Raw genomic sequence first — 17,836 nt, 5'->3', positions numbered from 1 at the left:
TACAGTATGGGCTCCCCGCAAAGTCCCGATAGCCATGAAAGAGAGGACCAGGGCAGAACTGGATAGGATGACTGTGCTTGGTGTTATAATTCCAAAATAAACAGAACGGATGTCAGCCATGGCTGCAGCCAAGAAAGAGATGGAACTGTGCCAGTTTGCATAGATCCAGTGCAGCTAAATATGGCTCTTCTCAGACCCCCAAATGAAATCTGCTGGCCAAAGCATCACTGACATGCCTGGTGCTAAAGTGTTCTGTATTTTAGATGCTGAATGTGGATTTTGGTAAATTCCCCTGGATGAAGCTTCATCCAAGATAACCACCTTCATTTCTCCCTATGGCCGCTACAGGTTCCTCAGAATGCCATGTGACATTTGTATAGGCAGTGAAGTTTTCCAGACCGTGACGGACCAGCTGTTTGCTGGACAGCCCTATGAGATTGTGCTGGATGGCATCCTAATCTGGGTACTCACACAGCCAGAACATGATGTCTGCCTGAGACAGGTGCTAAACAGGGTCTGTGCCATTAACTTACAACTAATGTTGACAAGTGCAAATTCAGAGTCGATGCTATTCACTATGTTGGTCAGTTGCTCACTATTGACAGCGTTGTGCCAGACCCTGAAAAATCCAAAGCGGTTTGTGAGATGACAAAGCCTCAGGACATGCAGTGCAGCAGTTTTTGCATATGACCAATTTTCTCTCAAAATTCATTCCTCATTACAGTGAGGTCACTGGGCCTCTGAGACAACGACTACACCAGGCAAACTAGGACCGGTCTCCCAGTGACCAAAGTCACGCTCCAGCCTGTCGTCCACAGCAATGTGAAGGACACCATCGCAGATGGAGACTGGGGGGAAAACACACCATGACATTAATGCTCGACAGCTCTCTCTGTTAAGACCTGGCCAGACCGCCAGGATACAGACCACACTTGGTGTTGACAGGCTGGCAGTAGTAGAGGGTCCAGCTCCCCAGCCCTGCAGATACATAATAACATCACAAGGAGTTAAGTACATCAAGAACCGGCGACACTTCCTATTGGTCAGCGGACAACCCCCGGTCTGCTGAAGACCTGCCACAGATGTCCCATCTAGCAACATCTGAACCAGAGACCATCCCCAATGATGATCCATCACTCAGACCCTCTACTGCAACACCAGAAGCCACCTGCACTGATGATTCGGGCAGCAGACAGTCGGTGGTGATTCGCTCCGGAAGGGTCAGCCATCCCAGCCGGCATTCTCAGGACTATGTTACTGCATAGTCAGTGAAAACTGAACTTTTATTGTGCAGTGTAGTATCATTATTCATATGTTATGCTACTGACTGTTTAATTTTACATTGTAATGATCCTCTTTAAGTATAATCATGGGACCCATGGACTGACTTTGCAGCCCCAGGAGGTTGGGCTCCCCATGTGACTCTGGTTCCTCCCAAGGTTTCTTCCTACTAGGGAGTTTTTCCTTGTCACTGTCGCCTCTGGCTGCTCGCTGGGGGCTTTGGGCAGGAACAGGAACATTGTAAAGCGCTTTGAGACAATGTAAAATTGTCAGTTGATCTTATTTTATCTAGAAGAGAGAGGATGCGGAGTTGTGTACGGCCACTTTAACTTACTGGTGCCTTGTACTCCAGTGGAGTTTTAAACAGGGGGAACTTGGAAACAGATTGGGAAATAGAGAGACGGACATTTTTGGTGAAAATGGCGCATGGTTTTAATGGTTGAGTCAGACATTCTACATGGCCTACAAACTGTGACATTGTGCACACAGCCTGTGGTCTGTCAGCTTACACAGACCTGCCTGGAGAAGCGGCTCTGATGACCTCTGACTCTGACCACAGTTTACACCATGCTGTTATTAATGCAGGTCTATTCACCCTGTTTTTATAATGTTAGCATGTCTAGGCTGGTTGAGCAGCCAGTCGACCTTGGACCTCTATTATTTTTTCTCCTAACTAGTTGACTTGTCACAAAAATTACATTATCAACTTATCACACAATATATGGACACAACCTCGGTATTTTTTTACCTCAATACTGGCAAATTGTGTTGCATAACATTAATGCCCCCAACGTTTCATCCCGTCGCGCTGCTTCTGCCATCTCGCCTGCTCTCGGTGTCGCAGGTGCTGCTCAGGGCTGATTTTTACTTCCCGTGAAAGCACGCGCGCCGCAGAGCATGTGACGCAATGCCGGACCGTCCACGGCTCTGAATGTCCAACAGCCCAACAAAGCTGCTCTTAAAGGTCATGTTTATGAAGTGTGGTATGGATGTTATAAGAATAAATAAGAATTTTAATACAACTAACCGTGGACAATGTACTTACGGTACGCAAGGCAGAGTTATAATTGACTAAAACATTTCCATAGACTAATAAAAAAATTAATTATAAATATTGGTTCCGAAACCAACAGAGATAAAAAACCAAATGTTCTAAATACTGCTTAGCTAAAGTAATGATTTGTTTATCTTAGGGCCCCTCCTTGAATGTTTTTGAAATCTGAAAAACGCAGCCACAGTAGATTGGAACATGATTCTTTACTAGTTTACTGATACAAAATAAAATACATTAGCGGCAAGCACCACGCACATCCCTGTGTCGGCTCATTTTCATTCTTCCTGGAACAATACTGCCATATAGTGGCGTAACAGAAATACACCAGAAACATAAACTTGAAGATAGAAATAGCCAACAGCAGACATCTTCGTAAAATCCGCAAGCAGGGTCGTCTCGTCGCTAGTTTGTGGTGTCATAAAATCTCAGAAATGCAGCCATAGAAGGATGGAACTTGATACAGATTACTGGCATAAAATAAAATATATTAGCAGCAAGTGTCATGCACATTCATATCTCTCCTCTTCTTTCTTCTTCCTGGAACAATACTGCCCTGTAGCAACTGTGGTAGAAAAATAATAAATCCCCTCCAATAACTCGAGTGAAGCCACTTAAAATAAAACTCTGGACCTCTCAGTTGGTGAGCAAAGTTATCTGTTCTATTCGAGCAATACAACAAAGCGCTCCCATCACACTCTGGCACCAGGTACCCAGTACCCCAGCACCGAGATCAGCCAGTTGATAAACCATAATTCTCAGTTCCAGATAAGGACTTCTAAGTCCTGATTGGTCATAAAACACCAACAAACCAAACTCAAACATATAACACAATTCCCCCACTCTATTGGTTCACCTTGGTAGCAGGTACATCCACCCATTTTGCGGAATTATCCAAAACATGTCTCAACTGCTAGACTTCTACTTGAGATATGAATATAGATGATTTACTGTAAATACTTAGTTAATGCATGACTAATGTGATAACTACTTATGCGTTTGAACTACCACAAAACATACTGCATATGATATATCGCGATTACGCTATAACTACAACTCTCGAATCCCTTCCTGCAGGTGGCTTCCCCCATCCCCCCCCCCTTCCCCCCTTCTCCACTGCCGGTCTCTCCAAGGTCTTCAGGGCCTGCGAAACTGACCACATGCAGGTTACTGTGAGACAAGGACACACAGTACTCAAAATAATCTCTTCTTGCCTGAGGCCTAGGATATAACAGACCCAATATGCCCCCCCACCCCCCGGGCCCCCGATGTCCAATTTTCTTTCCACATAGCTGATGCAGAGTTGGAGAGCTATTCAGGAATTCAGTGACAAGGCAGAAAATCTCATGATTCTGGTCTTAAATGTTTATTTAGTCCAGGCCCAAAAGACTATCATAAACAGTGAGGGGAAATTTTAGATAAGCAAGTGTTAATAGCGCAGGTCAACATGTCTGAAAATTTCAACTCCACAGAATCCACCCTTAATGATGACTTGTAAAAGGCTTCTATGAACACAAAACCCCTTGTCTTGGTGTGGCGTTCAGATACTTTCCAAGAAAGATACTTCTGTGGTTTCAGAACTGAAAAACCACAGCAACACACACAAAAGACACAATAAGACAGTGGATCAGAAGATAAGGCACAAAAAGGAATCACTTGATACCAAAGAACTGGCTGCCTGTCTACAGGAGGAGGCTGTTTGTACTGAAGCACAGGACAGTTATGCAGAAGACATTCACATTGAAGAACAGACATGCTGTTTCAACAAGGAAACAAAATATCCAGAGGAAAAATATAGCTGCAGCAAAGAGGAAGCTCTTTGCAGAGAAGAACATGATCACTGTTTGGAAAGCAAGTCAACTTCTGTAGAAGAGCGAGATGGATTTGCTGAGGGAGAAACTAACTGCTTGGGGCAAGAAGAAGAACGGAATGATATTTCTGCAGAAAATGAAATTGGTTCTGCAGAATGGCAGGATGGTTGGGGAGCAAAGCAAGTTAACTGGCTGGAGGATATGGAGCGCGATGGGGAGAAGGACAGCTCTTTTGGACAGAAGAGTGTGGAAAAGCAGGTAGCTTTTGAAGGAGAGAAAATTAGCTATGGACAGCAAATCGGAACTGGAGAAGTGCAGACAGACTGTGAAGATAAGCAGGTTGGCCCTGGGGCAGAGAGGGACAGTGATATAGAAATAAAGGACAGCTGTGACAAAGAGCTTTGTGATGCAGAGCAATTCACAAGTTCGATCAGCTGCACAGAAGAGGAGGCTTCCTGTATAGAAGGAACCTTGGTATCAACTGAAGATGCTACATATGACAATGAGCAGATGATAAGTGAGGAATATAAAGCTTACAGAGAACTGAGGAGAAAAACACAGAGGTCAAACACTGTAAGATACCGGGAGACATCGGCTAGTTCTGAGCAAGAGCTTGATAACCTTGCAGAGCAGACTAACCATGTTTGTTTTAAAAAACTTTCACATGTCGGTAATGCATTAGACCAGATTACCATGGTAATAAATCAGGATAGTAATGTAAGAGAGGCAACACACCATGGCAAGTTTTGGGGGAGCCATGAAAAAAGTCAGGTTAGCTATAGAGAAAAGCAGAGTATGTATGTGAATAGACCGATAAACGTACAGAGTTCTACTGAACACAGTAATAGCGTTCATCACTCTGCCCAGATAGATGTGCCAAAAACCTCAATAGCTGATCATCTATCTAATGTTTCTAACATTTCCACTGATCAAGTTATGATTGAGGCGTTCGTGAGAGAAACCACTGAGGTTTGCCAGAAATGTGTCGATAAGAGTGTGAATGAGATCCATTGTGTCATGAAGAATAGTGAAGAGCAGAAACCCAACCAGAGGCACGGGAGCTTCAGGGTATCTCAGTCTGTGAAGACACTCCAGTCCTTATCAGACACAACAAGCTCACTATCATCCTCCTTAGCTTTTAGCTATGACTCCAAAGGTACCTTAAAGAAGGATCATGAAGGAGCCAGAGTCAAGTCAATAAAAGAAATGTTTTTAGCTAAAAGCAACACTAAGATCCACTATGATCACAAACAGCTTCCAAGTCCTAACACATCAGATTCATCCGACTATGTGCCAGAGACGTCAGACAGCGGGGGAAGCCACACACAGACATCCACTAGTGTGTCCACGGAAAGTGGCGAGGATGACTGTGGTAGGAGGTCTATCGCGAAAGGCTACGTGAGAAGGACAATCGAGAGACTCTACGGGAAGAGCGAAGCTCGTGTTGAAGAAGCTGCTGTTGGGATGAAAGGCAAACGTGAAGAGAGCTCAGGAAATAACAGCGTGGGCAGTGAAATGTCCGCATCCCATGAAACAGACTAAAATATGGACTGACCTGTCCTACTTCAATGCAACCAACAGCTCTGATGTTTCTAACGATAACCCACAATGCATTGCCATAAATGGGCAGGTGGAAAGGAGTGCTGATGTCCTCAATGAACGGGGCCTTCCGGGTAATCAGCTCAGCAGAAACCCCCCCAGAGAGATGATGGGGACGCAGAGAGGTAAGGAAGCGAGACCCAATGAAAGCAGGCTGGAGAATGGGGATGACGAGGTACCGTATTCCCATTTCGGAAACCAACAATCAACCTTGGCTGTCGTATCGTCCTCAGACGTCGGGGAGCTTGTTGAACCAGAGATTCCAAAGTTTACCTATTTCAACCTACCGCACGGCAGCGACTCGGACCCCTTTCAGGACGACCTGAGCAGCAAGAGCCAAAATGGGGCAAAAACTGATGATACTGTACAGCACTAAAGAGGCAGGATCCCAAGCCGGCTGATGGGGAGCCAAAAATGTGGGGGGGCCGAAACGGCTTCCTCCCCCAGCCCCCGGCAGTGTTCAGAATGCCGGACAACAAAGTGCATCCTGCACCCAGCTCAACGGCGGCCCAAGCTGTCGTCTTACAGCCACCCAAGAGTGATTTCAACAGGCCGATTGACGAGCAGGACACTCTGGAGATGCTACACTTCATATGTGGACAGCACTGTCCGATTCTGTAACCTGATTGTGCAACGGTGGCAGCTACTCGTTCAAAAAGAGCCGACAGCGAAGACTTAGAGTGAGAGTCACCTGTTTGCTAAATGCTAAATGGAGCGAATCCATATCACTAAGCACTATGAAGTCCTGCAGATATTTGGTGCCTGACCTGTTTTGTCTGTATACTTTGATTGAGCTCTTCTATAAAATACGGTAGGATTTTTTTTTACAACTTCAAATGTGCAAGAATTCACTGGAAATAGAAACCTGCAATTGTTGAATATCTAGAAATATGTGCTTTTTATATGAATTGATTTGCTTTACTTATTTATTTATTCCTTTATTTATGCAGGCTTTGCCAGGTCTAAAAATATTTGCAGAGCATTTTACGTAAGAGTTTATATAAATGTGAGCAATAAAAACAATTGTTTATCGGTTTTCTTTTTCACTCAGAAACCAGCATTCCCATTGACAAAATGTATATTTTGTTCAGCAAAATCTAAGTATGTTTTTTTTGTTGGTGGTTTGAGAATTTTGAAACATACTGTACATTAATATGATGCTAACTTACCTAGTTCTTGTATAGTTTAAAAGTAATTATCATTTATTCATTATATATTGGATCTGGATGCGATTTCTCATATATAAACTTACCTATTTCTTGGATATTTGAAAACAGACCATTATCAGATATATTCTGTTATATGGGCTGGCGTGTAGCTCCTGTGTCCGGAAGGTTGTGGGTTCACATCCCACGGTTGGCAGAGTTTAAACCTACTGGCTGACCCTGCTCTCAGACCCCAAGCTTATCTCAGTCTTTTGGACATTAAAGTCTTCTAGATATGTGCAATGTGATATTCACCACAGCAGAACATCACCATATTACAGCAGGTTTGGTTCTGTACAGAAAGATCACTGTAGCACTGGATTTGATGATACTGTGTTAGATTGACATGCATAGACTTTTGTCAGCTGGAATTCACCAACAATTTTTTTATTTTACTTTACTGTTGGGTAAATTGTAATATTAAGCCAAGTCTTTGGTTTTTGTAGATAAATGAATTTTATATGTTGTTTCTGTTTTTGCTGTGTGAAAGGGCACCTTGCAATGGTCATATTCCCCGCAGACCACACAGCAGCCATAGTGCATGTGTTGTGTTGGACCTCAGAGGCACCTTGTCAGGGGTCATGGGAAGGCGCGTTCCACACCAACAGGCTCCAGTATGAAGACCAAGGAGACCCTCTGTGTTTCTGAACCTGCGAAGCACAGGGTAAAAGCAGAGGGCACCATGGGCTGCACACACTCACATACATTGGGGAATGGTGTGTGGCTTGGTGGGTTAGGAGAGTGCGCTTGGTATCAGAAGGGTGATGGTTCAAATCCCATAATCAACAGAATAAATAAATAAAACAGTTGCTTCAGTTGCTGCTCCTTCCTTCCATGAGATGAGGTTAAGTCTGACACAGAAAACTAGAGAAGTTTTGATAACATATCAGCTCCTGAAGACTATTGTGCAAAAAACTGCAAAATTTGTCTTAAATGTGATATAAAAGTAAATGTTCAGCTGTAGAACACATTCATCTTCCCAAACACAGTCCCTTCCTGGCTCTGTTGTGAGGTGGCACCTGGTCCTCACTGATGGAGACACTGACATGGATCTGGCCCCCGGAGATACAGAACCAGCGGAGCCTCTGAGTGGGAGGACGCTGCAGATGAGACCCCTGTCATCGTCACGGAGTATCAGCAGGATGAAAGTCGATTGATTCTGAGGCCTGAAAATACCCACAGAAACCTGCTATAACCTGTAGCTTAAGGGGCCCTGATTACAGTACAACATTACCAGCCTGTTCAACTAATATGTGCACAAAAAAAGTTAAATTAGGTGATTGACTGAGAAATGTGCACTTTGGAGAGTGGGGTCAGGCATTCCCAGGGGGCTTTAGGGCCTTTGCTCAAAGAGCCAACAGTGAAGTCACTCTACTGACTCTGGGATTTGAACCAGCAACCTGTTGTCTGACGGCACAGAATCCTAACCCTCTAAGCCAGGGCGCCTTCAGCACCATGTTTTTTGTACAGATACCCCATAGCTGGGATGAGGATCCATAGATACAGGCTGTAGAGTACAAATGACATATTATTACTCTATTATTAATTAATGACAGGTCTGCATATGGAAGCGCAGGTGAGCAGATTCCCACCACAAACAGTGACTTTAAGTCAGACAGCAGGCAGAGTGGAATTTAAATGCGAACGTTAAGGTCACTTCAGATTTAGTGCAACATTAACTCCCCAAAAAGGTACAAAATGTTTGGTGAATCACTCTGTGTGATTGTGAACTCCCAGAGGAACTAGAAAGATGCCCAGATACAGCTTGATAAATGAGCTGAGGAGATATAGTGAGGAGTGTGACGGCCACTAGAGGGAGCTCATCCACCATAATTACTGCTGACCCGGCTCTGTAGGCATGACTCGTTTGGTTCCGCACGTCCTATTCTGTGCCTTCAAACAGCACTGGCATCCATCCCCAGACCTGTTTTGTTTTCCTTTCATCCCAGACACACACAACAGAAGCCTGGATGGTTTGTCCACCGGTCTGGCCACCTCTGTTATTGTTGTGTTTTCGATTGCGTCGTCCTGTTCCCACCCGTCCTTGTCCGTCCCCGAATAGGGATAGAAAGCCCCCAGATAACATTGAAAGGTTGAAGGTCATCGTCACTCAGGAATCAAAAAGTTATTTCTAATCGACTGCATAAAGGATTGAATAAGATAAATAGCAGATTCAGCAGAATGCCTCTTTTAATGGACTTATTGCTAGTTTATTCCTGCCGCGGTGGCATGATTGGGCCTGGGGGGTCCTGGTCCCACCCAGATGGTCCCACCCCAGGCCCAGCAATTCAGCGTCTCAGTAAGAGATACAGTAAGATAGACGATTGTGTCTGGCAGGTATGTGTGTGTGTGGTTAGATCAATCGGAGGAAAAGTGCAGTTGAAAGTCAAAAGTGTTTTCTTTCTTTGTCTTCGTTCATTTGGTCTTAGTAATGTCAAAGTTCATTTAAAAACTGATAAAAAATATGTATTTGAACTTGTAATGTGAGTTTGTCACCAGCTGAATTATGGGACTGACCAGCCTGATTTTCTGCCAGCCCACCCAGGCTATGATTTCTGACTTCACTGTGGTTTATATTGGCACAAGTTCATATCAGCCAGGGAATCTGGATGCTTTGTTCCTGCAATAAACGGTGACCAGTTTTGCTCCGGCTGCCCATGTGACTGTAAAATGTCTTCCAGGGGACAAACTGTGCCAAATGTCCCAGACCTAGAAATCTGCTATCCATATAAAGATGCCTCTTCCCTGCAATGCTGCGATCTGGCCACATGGTGGAGTTGGTCCCACTCTAATGCTCCCATGTGTGTCTGTCTGCAAAAGCAGTAGTGGAACATTAATTTGCTGCTTCTGCGTGATTTCTTTGTTAAGTAACTACTGTTTATGGCACCCTGAGTGAAAAATAATTAATTATGTTGAGAAAGGTAGAGATCCAGTTCAGTGACACTTCTTAATTCTTGTTTGATTCTGTCTGTTTCGGAGGTCATTAAATAGCATGAAACATTATATCTGGACCAGAATGGTCTAGTAGTATTTTAACATTCATTTCTACATAAATTTTAATGAACACAATCCAAATGATCAAATGACTGGATTTGTTAATAGAGGGATTTTAGTGTTCTTTTTAAAACTAAATTAAAAAGACAGAACTACCTGTTTTGGTTATTCTTGTGCCCCGCAGGTGAATAACAGTAAAGATTGAAAAATGGGAGGGGAGGGGCATCTATGTCGGTTTATGCTCTGTCCTGATGGATATTCAGCTTTCCAGTGAAACACACCAGGTTTAGCGTGTTAGCACATTAGCGTGTTAGTACCAGAGTGTGCCATTTGTAGTCAGATTACAGGGTAGTGTGATGAACTGTCTTTGTCGTTTCCCATAATGAAACCGCTTGCCGATGGCCCCCTCACTTCTCTTACTGCTGGTCCTCATGTCCATTTTTATAAAAGTCAAAAGATAAAATGCACTTAATCTGTCTGAGGGGGAAATTCTAGATTAATAGGGACATAATGATTAGAAATTTACTTGGTTCTACCATGGATTGACCCCAGGGCTACATGTAAAGCAGATGTGAAAACTGCTACACTATAGAACCAGCAAAGAATGCGTCCTTCATCCAACAGATTTTTAGACAGGCCAGGCTTAACCTAACCTGCAGGTTTGTCTAGCTTGTACTGAGCAAATCGACAGCCCAGAATTTTCTCCTTTGTTACCAATCCCGCCTCTTTGTTCCCGCTGTCCAATCAGTGCAGAGATGGGCGGGCCACTGTAGTTGACAGGAGAATGACAGGGGGACAGGCATGAACACGCAGGACATCTGCTTAAATGGCTTACCCTGCCTAATCCTCTGAATGAACTCTGTCATGTGGGGAATCCACTTATTATGTATGCTGACAATTCATAAGAGTGTTTATCTATGGAACATGAATGTAATAAAGATTTGTGCATGACTCAGTAAATCAGGTCTATGTGTCGTATTGCTGTCTAGGTGCTGAGCGAAATTGCTGACTAATATTCTGCTTCATTATTGACATGCTAACACAGAAATTTTATCCAAAGCAATGCATGTTTTTGAGAAAGAGAGGTCAGCCAGTCCCTGGAACAATTATGAGTTAAGGCTCTTGCTCGTGGGTACAATACAGAAATCACACTGCTGAGCCAAGGATTTGAACTGATGACCTTCTGGCGAAAGATACAGCATCCTAACCTGCTGATTGTACACTAGCCACAACATGAGGGCCCAACAGTGATGATATCCCTCTGCTGACCATGGAATCAGAAATGAACCTTCCAATCACACAACCTCTAACAGCTCCACTGCAATTTGAACTCAAATCACAAGACTCAAAGCCCAGGGTGCTGCCCATTACACAGATAATAAAATATCTGTGATGTTGTAGTTTCAGTTTGTCTCTCATGCAGGATGTTCAGATGTCCTTCCTGTGTTTGTGTGTACTGGGTACTGTGGTTTCTTCACACATGGGTTGTTTATTCTTGCACATCAAATAAAAGTGTTACAATTGGGAACTTCTATTTTATAATATAATGCTTGGGGTTGATTGTATGCAGACCGAATATAGGGGAACACAGGATGAAGTTAAGTGATGTAGGTTAAGGATGAGTGCACAAGGTTAATAAATTAGAATCTGTTTATAAAGATCTATCACAGATATGGGGTCTTGGGCAGCTGGAATCTATGTGGAAAAATCCTAAGAGCCTCCAGCTTTAACAGCCACCTACACTGCTGCATAGCTGAGGGAGACCCACACTGGACAGTGGTGCTGCCCAGTGAGGAACTAGCTTTCCATGGTCTGGAGAGCTACTTCATTTCTGATGGCAGACTCACCATTACTCTCCAACACTACATATAAAGATTCTTCAGATTATGAAACATTTCAGCTTAAACCTTGACTAAATGCAGAAATAATGTTTGCATATTGCATGTATAAAGGTTTTGCTTTGTCACCTTATTGATGGTGAGACCCTCCTTTCTCTGGGTGAGAGGAATGTTTGACAAATTATTCCCCATCATAAAGACACAAGTGGAATTAATCAAATTACTTGATAATTTAAATGGAAAAGATCTCCCCAGATTCACCAGAAGGTACATTTTTCATTTTAATAATATTAGGAAGTTTTAGAGCACTTTCAGATGGGATGTGATTTCTGTCCTCTGTCCCACACCGTCCAGCTCCACGTCTCATGTGAAAGGCAAGCAGACTGTCTGGAGTCGCGGAAGCGATATGTCACATGGTAAGGTAACCATGGGAACAGTACAGTAATCAAACCACGTCTGATCATTTGATACCCTTTAATTTTTATCATTTATTAATTAAAAGTGAGAGGAAAGAGCACTTGCCTTCCGATTTACGTCTCTATAAATTTTAATCTCTACTTTATACAGCTCTGGGTAGTACACCACTAACAAAATTATACTTTTCCATCTTGTCACCTAGAAGCTGCTGTGTGATCTCATTGGATAAACAAGATGTATTAAAATATGTGGATTAGTCAATTCCATAAAAACTCCTGTGGCATCACGTCAGAAGTCTCTCTGGATTGTGCCCATCCTCCATACCAGTCAGGATTGGTCCTTGTCCTGTATCAGTTCCCTGTTTGGCCAACAGGTGCCCCTCCCTAAGCTTACAGACCAGAATAAACATATTCATAATTCAACATTTATATCAAAATGAATCAAGCCTATATTATCAAATACTTTGGAATAAATCATTGGATGCCATTTACATGTTTACTTATTATCATTTATTTACATATGTACATATGCATTTGTTTGAGAATGACTAGAAATATCTCTACAGGGTGAGTGAAAAGTCTGGCAGTGATGTAACTGATATCATTTTGCAAGAGACCAATAGGTGTGTGAGTGAGGTATGTGTGACACCCCTGTCAAACAGTGACAGTCCTGTGACCGTCAAAGGACAACAGGATTAATATCACTCTGCATGCAGATGGAAGTTGTGTGTGTGTGTGTGTGTGCATGAAGGACTAGAAATATTTGTGTATTACTGAAGGAACAGAAATGTCTGTGTCTGTTTCTGTCTTCCTCAGTGAAAATGTGTGTTTGTCACAGTAACAAGACAGAACTGAGGTAATTGTGGGCTTTTGAAAAAGAAACGTCTGTGCTTGTGATACCTAAGGGGTAAAAATGTCTGTTTGCATGTGTGTCACTGTTTGTACCAAACAATCCACCAGCAGAGGCAGCAGCACAGAATGTGGAGCTCGTCACCAGAGGAAGGAGAGGGACATCAGAGTAAGAATCCACCTTTCCACTGTGTTCAGGGGTATATCTGTATAGCTGCAATGACACTGTGAGTGTATTGTGGGACACATTTATTTCTAAATTGTGTGGATTTCAAAAAGAAACAAATATAAATTACATCAGGATTCCTAAAAAAGAGAATATATGCTTTTTTGTCATTTGGAATCACATACAGTGCATCATTGATGATCAGGCATGTAGTGAAATCAGAATGTTATCCACGTTAGTCTTAGGAAAAAACAGAAAGGCTGCAGTCAGAATAACAAATCAACTTATTAATTGTCCATTATCGTTGTTCCTAAATATGCTCATTTTTTAAGTTCACCAAATGTTATTACTTTTATTTTAGAATACACTCACCTAAAGGATTATTAGGAACACCATACTAATACGGTGTTTGACCCCCTTTCGCCTTCAGAACTGCCTTAATTCTACATGACATTGATTCAACAAGGTACTGAAAGCTTTCTTTAGAAATGTTGGCCCATATTGATAGGATAGCATCTTGCAGTTGATGGAGATTTGTGGGATGCACATCCAGGGCACGAAGCTCCCGTTCCACCACATCCCAAAGATGCTCTATTGGGTTGAGATCTGGTGACTGTGGGGGCCATTTTAGTACAGTGAACTCATTGTCATGTTCAAGAAACCAGTTTGAAATTATTCGAGCTTTGTGACATGGTGCATTATCCTGCTGGAAGTAGCCATCAGAGGATGATGGGTACAAGGTGGTCATAAAGGGATGGACATGGTCAGAAACAATGCTCAGGTAGGCCGTGGCATTTAAACGATGCCCAATTGGCACTAAGGGGCCTAAAGTGTGCCAAGAAAACATCCCCCACACCATTACACCACCACCACCAGCCTGCACAGTGGTAACAAGGCATGATGGATCCATGTTCTCATTCTGTTTACGCCAAATTCTGACTCTACCATTTGAATGTCTCAACAGAAATCGAGACTCATCAGACCAGGCAACATTTTTCCAGTCTTCAACTGTCCAATTTTGGTGAGCTCGTGCAAATTGTAGCCTCTTTTTCCTATTTGTAGTGGAGATGAGTGGTACCCGGTGGGGTCTTCTGCTGTTGTAGCCCATCCGCCTCAAGGTTGTGCGTGTTGTGGCTTCACAAATGCTTTGCTGCATACCTCAGTTGTAACGAGTGGTTATTTCAGTCAAAGTTGCTCTTCTATCAGCTTGAATCAGTCGGCCCATTCTCCTCTGACCTCTAGCATCAACAAGGCATTTTCACCCACAGGACTGCCGCATACTGGATGTTTTTCCCTTTGCACACCATTCTTTGTAAACCCTAGAAATGGTTGTGCGTGAAAATCCCAGTAACTGAGCAGATTGTGAAATACTCAGACCGGCCCGTCTGGTACCAACAACCATGCCACGCTCAAAATTGCTTAAATCACCTTTCTTTCCCATACTGACATTCAGTTTGGAGTTCAGGAGATTGTCTTGACCAGGACCACACCCCTAAATGCATTGAAGCAACTGCCATGTGATTGGTTGATTAGATAATTGCATTAATGAGAAATTGAGCAGGTGTTCCTAATAATCCTTTAGGTGAGTGTATATTTTATCTGGTTAATGGTTTGTGGTACGTTAAATAATGACTGTACCCGTTAACCGTATCTGGAGTGTTGTGGTGGGACGTTAATTGAGGGCTGCGACCTACGGGAATCCCGCAGTTACTTCAGAACGGCAGTAGGGGGCGGACGTGAGATTCTGCCGTCTGAAGTTAAACCGTATTTTTCCGTGAGAAGTAAAAATGTGTTACGCATTATTTTTAATTACTTGAGTAATTATTTAGGTAGTAAGCGCCTAGTTCGGCTTTTAATGATTATTTTCCCGTTTTTTAATAGGAGTGTGAGTGACGCCGTTTGATAATTAGCTAGTCGATTGTAAGGTACAGCAGTTAACCTTTTTAATCAGGATTTTTTTTAATCCTGCTTGTATTTTGATCATTTAATCTAACGTGTGATACTAATGTGATTTGTCACGTTTTTTTGTTTTTAACTCTACGGATATTTCTTGCTTTCGCAGTTATGTCTCCCGTCTCCTTTTACATGGTTATTATATATGCTGATTTAATCTAATCGTGTTAGTTATGTTCATTTACATTACAGTGTATTTATTTAATTGTATTACATGATTTATGTTACTCAGTTACCTCAGTTAAGCTTTGAGCAGCGCTGAACCAGGACAGTAATGGGATACATTAGGAACCTTTATTGTCAGTGTACAGGTAGCAAAATACAATATATAGACAGAAATATATAAAATGTACATATGAGGGGAGGGGAAAAGCCCCCCAATCATCAGGATTACATTTCATTATATTTTAATCAGAAACAAATACACTCATCTTACATGTTTGTTCAGGTTGCCGAACCCAGTCATCTATTTTAATCTAATGTATGTCACACTTCAGACAGAGTAAAAAGGGTTATACTGGTTAAAAAGCAGAGATTTTACCTTTTTGCCATGGAGAAGCAGCGACGTGACACTCTGATAAGGTAAAAATGATTCCTCCAGCACACAGTGAGCTATCCCAGCATGCACAGGGACACGGAGGAGTTATAAACCCAAAACCCTGGACTGAGGGGTTCAGTGAATGAGGAGGTGAAGCTGTACAGGAGGGTCAGTCCATCAGAGGAGACTCTGTAGAAGGACAGAGTACCAGCCGCCTGGTCCAGATACACTCCTACTCTCTGGGAGCCTGAGGGCTCTATGGGTATGACAGTCTGTTTATTATTGTGCCAGACAGAGTAACTGTCAGGAGAGCAGAACAGCATCCATGACTTGTCATTGTATCCAAGCCCACAGTCACTCCATCCTTTCCTCCTGATTCCTTTATAAGTCACTCCTATCCGGGCGTCATTTCCACTCCACTCAGCCTCCCAGTAACAGCGACCAGTCAGACTCTCTCTGCACAAAACTTGGGGCCACCAGTCAAATCTCTCTGGATGATCAGGATATAGCTGCTTTGCCCCCCCTGTCACCTTCCTATTCCCCTCTGACAGAGACAGGTCTCTGTTTGCTGTGTTGGGGTCCAGCGTCAGCTGGCAGGAGTCTGTAGGCAAGAGGAAGAGCGATTAATCCCATCACGAAGCCCAGCATCTCCATCATTAACAGGGACATAATGATGGGAAATTTACTTGGTTCTACCAAGGATTGACCGCAGGGCTACATGTAAAGCAGAGGTGAAAACTGCTACACTATAGAACCAGCAAAGAATGTATACTTCATCCAACAGACTTTTAGAAAGGCCAGGCTTAATCTAGCCTGCAGGTTTTTCTAGCTTGTACTGAGCAAATCGACAGCCCAGAATTTTCTCCTTTATGATACCAATCACGCCTCTTTGCTCCCGCTGTCCAATCAGTGCAGAGATGGGCGGGCCACTGTAGTTGACAGGAAAATGACAGGGGGACAGGCATGAACATGCAGGACCTCTGCTTAAATGGCTTACCCTGCCTAATCCTCTGAATGAACTCTGTCATGTGGAGAATCCACTTATTATGTATGCTGACAATTCATGAGTGTTTATCTATGGAACATGAATTTAAAAAAGGTTTGTGCATGACTCAATAAATCAGATCTATGCGTAGTATTGCTGTCTAGGTGTTGAGCGAAATTGCTGACTAATATTCTGCTTCATTATTGACATTCTAACACAAAAAATTTATCCAAAGCAATGCATGTTTTTGAGAAAGAGAGGTCAGCCAGTCCCTGGAACAATTATGAGTTAAGGGTCTTGCTCATGGGTCCAATACAGAAATCACACTGCTGAGCCAAGGATTTGAACTGATGACCTTCTGGCAAAAGATACAGCATCCTAACCTGCTGATGGTACACTAGCCACAACATGAGGGCCCAACAGTGATGATATCCCTCTGCTGACCATAGAATCAGAAATGAACCTTCCAATCACAGAACCTCTACAGCCCCACTGCGATTTGAACTCAAGTCACAAGACTCAAAGCCCAGGGTGCTGCCCATTACACAGATAATAAAATATCTGTGAAGTTGTAGTTTCAGTGTCAATAATTACTAGGCTATTGCTATATAATAATGAGGTTACATGGCATGCTTTATTGTTGTTATTATTATTATTATTATTATTATTATTATTATCATCAGTATAGGCCTATTATCATTACTAGGCTATTGCTATAATTGGGAATTGACACCAGACCTCTGATATTAATTTATGCTTTATTATTGTTATTATTACTAGGCCTAATAGTAGGCATCATCTGCATTTTTTACAGAAGCTTGCAGGTAGGTGATGTTAATGTGAGACCTGAGCCTGCTTTGCCTTGCAAAGATCCTCAATTCTTGGCTCAATGTTTGATAAACATAGCCTCAAATCATCCTCGATTTGTGCACGATTGCGGTATTTAGTTTTGAGTGCAGTCATTTTTGAGAATCCTGCCTCACACAAATATGTCGACGCGAAAGGAAGGAGAATCTTAAAGGCGACGTCACAGAGTTCAGGATATTCCTGCATCAATGCTGCCCAGAATGACGAAAGAGGGCAGGAGCTAAAGAGTTCCTTCAGTCTACTGTCACTCTTCAGCTCAGTAAGCTGTTCGTGCATATCAATT

Source organism: Paramormyrops kingsleyae, chromosome 4 (genome assembly GCF_048594095.1).
Source record: "Paramormyrops kingsleyae isolate MSU_618 chromosome 4, PKINGS_0.4, whole genome shotgun sequence".
In the NCBI taxonomy this organism is placed as follows: domain Eukaryota; kingdom Metazoa; phylum Chordata; class Actinopteri; order Osteoglossiformes; family Mormyridae; genus Paramormyrops; species Paramormyrops kingsleyae.
This window is presented reverse-complemented; position numbering follows the sequence as displayed.